Source organism: Muntiacus reevesi, chromosome 2 (genome assembly GCF_963930625.1).
Source record: "Muntiacus reevesi chromosome 2, mMunRee1.1, whole genome shotgun sequence".
Classification (NCBI taxonomy): domain Eukaryota; kingdom Metazoa; phylum Chordata; class Mammalia; order Artiodactyla; family Cervidae; genus Muntiacus; species Muntiacus reevesi.
The window spans coordinates 173,638,322-173,648,597 of NC_089250.1; positions in this window are offsets into that span (position 1 = coordinate 173,638,322).

The following is a 10,276-nucleotide window of genomic DNA, read 5'->3' on the forward strand; positions in this document are numbered from 1 at the left end:
AAAGACAAACCCCATAATGAAATTAATATGTGCAAACAGAGACACCCATGAGGAAATTCTCTCCAAAACATACAAACAGCTTAGGCACCTCAATATCAAAGAAACAACCCAGTCAAATAGGGGTACAAGATTTAAGTGGACCTTTCTCCAAAGAAGACATAGAGATGGCCACAGAGCACGTGAAAAGATGCTCAGCATCTGTAAGTATTAGAGAACTGTGAATCAGAAGCAGCATCGCCTCACACATGCCAGAACTGTCAGCATAGAAAATCTACAACAATAAGTGCTGGAGAAGGAATGGAGGAAAAGAACCCTCCTCCCTGTTGTTGGGAGTGAAAGTCATTCAATCCACGGAGGAGAACAGGACAAAGGGTCATGAAAAACTAAACAGAGAAGTACCTTAGGACCCAGCAATCCGATTCCTGGGCACAGATCCAGAGAAAATCATAATTTTAAAAGACAGGTACACCCCCAATGTTCATGGCAGCCCCCTGCACAAGAGCAAGACATGGAAGGAGCCCAAGGGGAAGGACCGGTGAACAGGTGAGCAGGCGGGGCAGGGCCACAGAGGAGTGTCACTCAGCCAGAAGGAGGGTGAATCACGCCACCGCCAGCAACAAGGAAGGAAGCAGATGCAATCATACAAAGTGACTAAGGAAGACAAGTGTATGACACCTCTGGGAGGTGGATTCTAAAAGTGGATACAAATGAACTTCTTTACTAAATGTAAACAGCCTCACAACATAGCAAAGCGCCTTATGGTTACCCAAAGGGGAAGGTGGTGGGCAAAGGAAATGAGAGGGTGGAGATGAACACACACACGTGGCTCTACAAAGCAACCAACAAGAACCCACTGTAGGACAGCACCCGTGCTCAACCCCGCATAACAAACTGTATGAGAAGAGAACCCAGAAAAGAACATGCACACGGCTATGCGTGAGTGAGTCACGCTGTAGTGCACCTGAAACAAAAAAGCGAACGCACTCTACAACACTGTAAGTCACATCTACACCAACACAAAGTACAAAAAGAGAGTGCTGACTCTATTCCCTTCAGGCCTTGGTGACCTGGGCTGCCACCACGTGCCTGAAGCCCGGGCAGCCTGGGTCCCGTGGGTGGACTGTCGGGGTTGAGGCGGGTGGGGAGGTGGTGCCAGCCAATGGAGCCCTGCCCCGTGAGCCTGGGGGCCTGCTCCCCTCTGCACCTGCCCACAACCTCCAGATCCAGGCGGGTCCTCCTGCACTGAAACTACACCTACTGCACCCAAAGGATGTGGAGGCCTGGCTGGAAGAGCTTTGGAAAGCTCCCTGGGCTCCACGTCTCCAGGTGCTGGGGTGCCCACCTCCAGCTTCCTTCCTTAGGATCGCCCCACCTATGATGACAGCACCCTCCACACAGTGGTGTTGCAGGAACTGGGATGTGTCCAGGGCATAGGGGTAAGGAAGGAGGACGGAATGGGACACAAGCCTTCGGTGTTTCTTCTGGCACGTTCCACTCTAACTGGCAACAGGAACAGGACTTTTCCTGAGGCTCTGGCTCCCCCAGTAACCAGGGCAGGGGCGGAAACAGATACTGCCGCCTTGTGGCCAATTCCCGCAACAACAACTTTGAGTCCTTTGCTCACGGGCACTAGGCCTGCGGGCTGCAAGTAAGAAACACCTGCCCTCAAGAAACACCCGCCCTCAAGAAACACCCGCGGGGAGGGCAACAGAAAAACATTACAAACAGAGCGGGCGTTCAAGAAGCCAGTTGAACTCACACTGTCTAAAAAATCACATGTAAAGATGTCAACATCGCTAAATGTCAGAGAAATGCAAATCAAAACTTCAAGGAGGATCACCTCACACCGGTCCAAACAGCCATGGGTGGAAACTCTACAAACTGGAGTTGCTGGAGAGGGTTAGGGAGAGGACGCCCCCTCCTCTGATGCGGGAACGGGATCTGGGGGCAGCCATGTGGAGGGCACGAGCAGGTTCCTTAGCAATGAATGCTCCCTAAGACCATACACAGAGACAAACTCCACGCAGATTAAAGAGCTAGGCAAAAGCGCAGGTGCTACGAAACTCTTGAGGAAAAGAGCACACGCCTTGACATAAAAGACAGCAAGTTCTTTTTGATCCACCTCGTAGAATCATGAAAATAAAACAAAAATAAACAAATGGGACCTAATAAACATCAAAAGCATCTGCACAGAAAAGGAAACCATCAGTGAAAGAAAAAGACGATGTTCAGAATGGGGGAAAAAAAATCGTGCAAACAAAGATACGTATAGGGAATTTCTCCTCAATGAATGCAAACCACTAGTACAGCTCAATATCAAAAAAACAAACAACCCAATAAAAAATTGGCCAAAGATCAAATGCACATTTCTCCAAAGAAGTCACAGAGATGGCCATAAAGCACATGAAACGATGCTCAGCACCACTAGTTCTTAGAGACAGGCAAATTAAATGTACAGTGAGGTGTCACCTCACATTGATTGAAACGGCCACAATGAAAACCCTACAATAAGGTCTCCAGAGGGTGTGGAGAAAAGGGAACCCTCCTGCACTGTTGGTGGGAATGTAAGTCAGTACCCCCTCTAGGGAGAATGTTACGGAGGTTCTTAGACAACTAAACATAGAAGTGCCCAGTGACCCAGCAATCCCATACCTAGGCATAGATCCAGAGAAAACAAACATTTAAAAAGATACCCACACCTAACGATCATGCCAGCGCTAGGTACAACAACCAAGCAACTTAGGTGTGCAAGAACAGATGGATGAAGACAGAAAATGGGGCACGTGTACACGATGCAACATCACTCAGACCTAAAGAAGGATGAAATAATGCCATTTCCAGTTACTGGGAAGAAACTAGAGATAATCATGCTAAGTGAAGTAAGTGAAAGAAAAAGACAAATCTAGGATATTACTTCCTGTGGAATCTAAACATGGATACAAATAAACGTCTTTACAAAAGAGAAACAGCCTCACAGACTTAGAAAAGAAACGCATGGTTACCAAAAAAGAAAGGCGGAGGGATGGGGAGTAATTAGCTGGTTCAGATCAATATATACACCTTAAAACAGATGCTAAAGGGCTCATAACATCACAAGTCCAAGAGGGCTGTCAATGACACCTGCCCTCAAGAATGTCCTGGAGTAAATCATCAGAAAAAAATTCCAAACAGGGCCAACTTTCAAGAAGCCAGATTGAAGAGGTAAATTGTTCTCACAAGATGTAGAATAATAATAAAAGCACATGGAAAGATAGTCCACATCAGTAATTATTGTTAGAAAACGCCGCGGGAAGAAAGAGCCACCTCTAAGGACCAGTGGTGAAGGCCTTTATTGGGCGGTCGCTCTCGGGCAGAACTCCCGGGGAGGGGCGGGTGAGTGAGGAGACAAAGGGAGTCTGCAAGGAAGGAGAGGTGGGGAGAGGTTTTATATCAAGGCCAGGCGTCCAGGTCAGGTCCTTCTATATAAGGAAGAAAGCGCGGGCTACAGCGGCGGTGGGTGTCCAAGGGCTCTGTGTCCGTTCCTGATAGTACCAGGCTGCATGGGGGGGTCGGTCCCCGGAAGTTTAGCCAGCCTCCGGAACCTGTCTGCGGCACTTTTTCAGGGCAGGACTCAACACACCCGACCTTTCAATTATTAGATCAATACCAAAAAAACTATGAGGTATCACCTCACACTGACCACAATGGCCATCATCAAAAAGATCTACAAAGAATAATTACTGCAGAAAATGTACAGAAAATAAAATCCTCCCTCAGTCTTGGTGGGATATAAATGGTGAAGCCATGATGGAAAACAGCATGGAGGTTCCTTGAAACACTAAACATAGAGGTATCGTAATCCCATTCCTCAGTTTAGGTGCAGAGAAAATCACCATTCAAAATGACACGTGTACCTTGATTTTCAGGGCAGCACTGTTTACAATAGTCAAGACACAGAATCCACCAAAAAGTCCACTGACAGAAAAATGAAGACTACATGGTACATCTATACACCGAAATGCTATTTAGCCATAAAACAAAACAAAACAATGACATTGGCAGCAGCTTGGATATAGCAAGAAATTATCATACTATACATACTTTTCAGAGAGAAAAGGACAAATACCCGAAGATATCATGTACGGTGGAATCTATAAGTTCATACCAATGAACTAATTTACAAAATAGAAACAGACTCACAGACTGAGAAAATCAAATTATGACTATCAAAGGAAAGTTAGAAGGAACAGGTAAGTTTGGGATGAAAATATACACACTAATATACATCAAGTTGATAATGAAAAAGGACCTACTGATTATAACTGGGGACTCTACTGAACAAACTAATAACCTATATGAGGAAAAAACAGAAAAAGAATAGATACACGTCCATGTGTAACCGAATCAAGTTCAGCTGATTCACTGTTTTAGGTGTTTCAGTACACCTCAAACAAACAAAACATCGGAAATCAAGTCTACCCCCAATATAAAATAACAATAAATTACAAATTAAATTACATGAATTCAGTCCAGAGTAAACCAGACAGCAGCGACCCTATGAATTAGACATATGATATGCTGTGATATTAACGTGACACCACCAAAGGTTTTCTTTCACCCAGCGGAACGCAGAGCAGCAAGTCACTCAATGGTACCGGACCTCATGTGAATGTGACAAATGAAGAAAAGAAAAAGGACCGCGGGTTAATCTGGCAACACCCTCAATTCAGATGTTGGAAATCTCAGAGCGGACCAGACACACTGATGTAAAGAGTACATACGGGATCCCTGCATACAGGGTCCAGATCCGTGTGCGCGCAGTGAGACCCACACGAACCCCAGACCCTGCACCTGGGGTCACACGTCCACAGTCTCCAGGGTGACACACCCCCCCAGACTCTGCACCTGGGGTGGCAAGACCCTTGGTTAGGACACCAGGTCTCTGCTGGTTGGGCCCCTACGGTGGAGACGAGTGAGTTCCTGTAAGCTCTTCGCTGGGTAGAGAAACGTGTCAGGTCAGTCTCCTTCCCTCGCACGTGTCCCAGAGAAGCCCTCCTCTTTTCCCTTCAGTTCTGTGTGATACTAACTGTGTTTACAGCTGTCATAATAATGTTGAACACACTGCCTTGGTGGTGGCAGTCTCGGGCTTCTGTTGTCCTGCAGAGGTGCTGCAAAAACACACCGGACCCTGGGCGGGAAGACAAGGGCAGCTCTGGTCCCTGCTGAGTGTGGACGGCCTGCTGGAAGGAGAGCACAGGGCAGCCTCGCCTGCTGCCCGCTGGCTTTCTGCCTGATCCACGAGCCCTGCAGTCAGCTGCCCAGGTAGCCACTGAGCAACAGCAGCAACGCACACGAGCATGCACTGCGGCAGCGTTTAAACAGCTGAGACCTGGAAGCAACCAAAATGTGCATGGACAGGCGAGCGAATTAAGACGTCGTTTATGCATAGAATGGAACATGAGTCAGCCACGAAAAGAGATGATGCCATTTTCACGGATAACCTAGAACAATCATAGATTAATCTAGAACAATCATAGTAAGTGAAGTACTTCAGAAGGAGAAACTGATACCAATGAGCTATTTTATAAAAGCAAAATACACACACAGTCTTAGGAAACAAGCATGGTTACCAAAGGGAAGTTGCGGGTGATACATATAGAATATAGAATCGACACAGACCTACTTTAGAAAGGGTGGTGTACTACACACTCTATAATAACGTGTATGTGAAAAATACAAAGATGAATCAGTATGTGTATGGCGATAACTGATGAAGAATCTCTCCACCTACAAACACAGCATTGTAAGTCAGCTATCCTCCAAAAGAAGTAAAAATGAAGTTTAAAAAAAAAGGATTAATAAGCCACAGGCTTGTGGCATGTGCTAGGAGTCACCCTAAGGCTCTGGTTACTCTGGTAACAGGAGTAGGACATGAAGAAATCCTGTCTCCTTGTGGCCATTTCCCACAACAGAAACTTTAAAGCTATTGCTTATGCTGCAGTTAAATAAGAAAACGTTTTTACTCCTTGGCCTATTGATTCCTTCTCTACTTTAGCTGTTCCTGATCTACAGTCTGCATTGATAACTAAGTTTCCTTCTTTTCAGAAGAAGGACCTATTGACTGTTTTGAAACAACACAAAAAGTAACAAAAATACAGGAACTTTATACCTTTGTGGAAAAAAATGTTTTCTGGGGGAAATAGAAAGGTGGCTTTAATCCCCAAGCTGGCAGAGGAGAGAAGAGCTAGGCTTGTGCCTCAAGAGCTGTGTCTCCCCCGCTAGGGAATCAGGGGGATCACACAGCTTGGGCTCATAGTCGGAGGCTAGAGACAAAGAGCAAACGTGTAAGGATCCTGTGTTCTTTCTTTCTGCATTGTTTCAAAACAGCCAGCAGGCTGGCGCCAGGGAGCCCAGTAGCTTGGGTCCGGCAGGCAGCCCCGGGGGTTGGGGCCGTTGCCTTTTGCAGATTGCACTGCAGCTCTCCTTACATAATGCAAAAAGAGGGGCAGACAAACCACAAGGGAAGGTCTGCAGAGAGAGCAACGTAAAGTTAAGCATCACTTAACTTAAGGATGTGGCTAGCATGAAATTAAAGGATAATAGATGCAAAGTATGGCTCATGCAGAGTTAGAAGGCGATAGGCACAGGATATCCCTGGAGAAAGCATGGCAACCCACTCCGATATTCTTACCTGGAGAATGTCATGGACAGAGGAGCCTGGCGAGCTGCAGTCCATAGGATCACAAAGAGTCAGACAGACTGAGCAACTAACACACAAACACACACACACAGACACACAGGTGCAGGATAGAGCTTACATAACAGGCTGGTCTTCTGAAAAGCAGAAACGTAGTTATCATTGCAGACTGTAGATCAGGAACAGTTGAAGGAGAGAAGGACTCAAACGGCAAAAGAGAAAAAGAAAACTTTCTCATTTCACTGCCACAGTTATGAACACTTCATATTCACAAGGACTGCTGGACGCTAAATGATACCTGCACTTTAAAAATGTCCATGGGTAATTAACTGAAAATGAATAAAAAATGGGCAGACTGGGAAGAAGAAAATTTCCCCAGTGAATTCCACACACACTTGTTAAAATCAAAGTCCATGAAAACGTGCTGCACACCAGGAATTGCAGAGACGCGCAAATGAAGCCACAGCCAGGGAACTCTGCCGCCGTTTGAAAGGCCACCCTCAGGCTACAAAGGAGAATAGTGGGAAAGACGCGAAGGAGAGAGAACACTCACGGTGCTGACGAGATGTAAACGCGGAGAACCACTGTGGAGAGGAGTATGGAGCTGTCTTGTTTCTTAATTTTTAGTAAGACAAACATTGATTCCAGCCCAGGTCACAGGAAGACTTGCAACATGTCCTGCTCAGCGTTCCCTCACCGTCGGCACCAACAAGGGCAGAACAGCAGCCCGGCCTGGAGCCGGCAGGCAGCCTCGGTAAGGGACGCATAGGTCAAGTCTGCCTCCTCAGCCGGTTAACGAGGCTCCCCGCCCCTCACAGCAAAGGGCTCCTTAACTCCAAATTCATCTTGCCAGAGAAGAGAAAAGAATCAGACATAAACTGTAAACTAAATCAGGTATCTTTATTTTTAGATTTAAATATAAAAAATGAAGGATAAAAGCAGTAAAAAAAAAAAATACGCTTTAAGTGAATAAATTACAAAGTAAATCAACAATATATTCTGACACTTATAAAACAGAGGAGGAGGAGGGAAGCCACACAAACTACCTTGAGTGAGGGCCCTTCACTGGTGGGTACCACCCAGGTTCTCTAGTCGACTCCGCCACCAGGCCCGGCTGCCGACGCCGGCGGGAACCAGAGCTGCTCTGCCCATCAACCCAGGAGGAGCCCTTGTGGCCGGGAGAGCGAAGAGGATCCAAGGCTGCGCCTTCAGGCGCCTCTTCTGCCAGGCAACACGCAGAAGGCTCAGCCTGAGCCGTGTTCTTCATCTTCTCCTGCAGGTTAATGGTGTAAAATGAGGTGAAGAAAGAGCCTAGACGTTGAGCACCTCCCCTTTCTGCAGTTGTTTTATTTTCTTCTCCTTCTGTAAGGGGCTTTTTTGAATCAAAAGAGAAAGGGGACGTTTCCACGGTTCTCCTTACCGGGATTTTGGGCTTCAAAGGTGCTCCGGCATGGGGCCGTTGTCAGGCTCTTACCACTACTGCCTGTTCCTCGTCCTCATCTTCTTGGGTGGGTGTCGGGTCCTTTTGTTCCCAACAAAGGCAGGAGTCCTGGGGTCAGTGAGTGGAGTTTCTTTCTTTTCAGGAACACCTAACTAGATACAAGAAGGGTAAGGTTTCACATAAATTCAAAGTGTTTATCCTCCAATACCCTCTCTGCTTCTCGCGGTTTGATTCTTTTCTCCATTTCAAAATCAAAGCAAACAGACCTGGTGGGTGGCTTCTCAGGCAGTTTCTTAGGGAAAATGTGCCCAATGTAAAGAATTCTGGAATCCAGTTTCCGAGTTTCAAACTTGTAGAGCCCTGCTTCTACAGGATCACATATCTTGGATTTTGCATTTGTTTGCACCACCTCTTGCCGCATTTTTGTTCTCCTCTGACTCTTGCTTCTCTGTACTTTTTAGGATCTTCGTTATATGGGAAGAAGAACCTGAAAAAGAATAGATATGTGTTTATGCATGACTGAATTAAGTTCCTGCACACCTTATACAAACACAACACTGAAAATCGACTCTATTCCAGTATAAAGTAAAAATGAAATTGCACAGAAAGAAAAAGAAAAAAGTGGCATGAAAAATGCTACCGCCTTGTGGCCATTTTCCATAACAACAAAGCTATGCTGATGGACACAACATTCAGACGGCCCGTGGAGTTGTGAGCGAAGAACACCCGCCTTCAAGGAATGCTCTAGGAGAGTTTATCAAAACACAGGGGTTCAAGAGTCAGTTGCAAGATGTTTCACTCATACTCTTTTAAAAAAATCACAGGAAACGATGTCAACATTGCTAAATATTAGAGAAATCCAAATCAATACTACAATGAGGGATCACCTCACACCGGTCAGAATGGCCGTTGTCAAACACTTTACAAAGAACCAAGGATGGAGAAGGTGGGCAGAAATGAGGACCCTCCTGCACTGATGCTGGAACATCCATTGGGCAGAGCCACTATGGAGACAGCGTGTGTGCATGCTAAGTCACTTCAGTTGTGTTCGACTCTTTTCAACCCTGTGGACTGTAACCTGCCAGGCTTCTCTGTCCACAGGATTCTCCAGACAAGTTTACTGGAGCGGGTTGTCATTCCCTCCTCCAGGGGATCTTCCCAACCCAGGGATCGAACCTGCCTCTCTTATGTTTCCTACATTGGCAGGTGGGTTCTTTACCATTAGCACCACCTGGGAAGCCCCATAGTTGTTATATATGGGGGGGGGGGGAGCACACAACATTGTAAATCACCTACATGTGGTGGTGGTTTACTCACGAAGTTATTTATGACTCTTGGAATGGAATGTAGCCCAGCAGGTTCTTCTGTCCATGGGATTTCCCAGGAAAGAATACTGGAGTGGGTGGTCATTTCCTTCTCCAGGGAGTCTTCCTACCCTGGGTTCAAATCCACATCTCCTGGCTTTGCAGATGGACTCTTTACTAATGAGCCACCAGGGATGCCCTCAAATTACATATATACTACAATCCAGATTATATTTTTTAACAATGCTGTATACAGAAACTATAAGACAATGATACTAGAAATCAAAGACAACATAAACAGATGGAGAGATATTCCATGTTCCTGGGTTGGAAGAATCAATAGTGTGAAAATTAGTATACTATCAAATGTAATCTACAGATTCAATGCAATCCTTATCAAATTACCAATGGCATTTTTCACAGAACTAGAAAAAAACATTTTCACAATTCATATGAAAACACAATAGATGCCAAATAGCCAAGAAATCTTGAGAAAGAAGAATGGAGCTGGAGGAATCAACCCTCCAGAATGGCACAAAAACAGAAATATAGACCAATGGAACAAGATCAAAAGCCTAGAGATTAGCCCATGCACCTATGGGCACCTTATCCTTGACAAAGGAGGCAAGAATAAACAATGGGGCAAAGATAGTCTCTCCAATAAGTGATGATGGGAAAACTGGACAGCTACATGTAAAAGAATGAAATTAGAACACTTCTTAACACCATACACAAAGATAAACTCAGAATGGATTAAAGATCTAATTGTAAGACCAGAAACTATAAAACTCTTAGAGGAAAACATAGGCAGAACACTCTAATATAAATCACAGCAAGAGTCTCTATGACCCACCT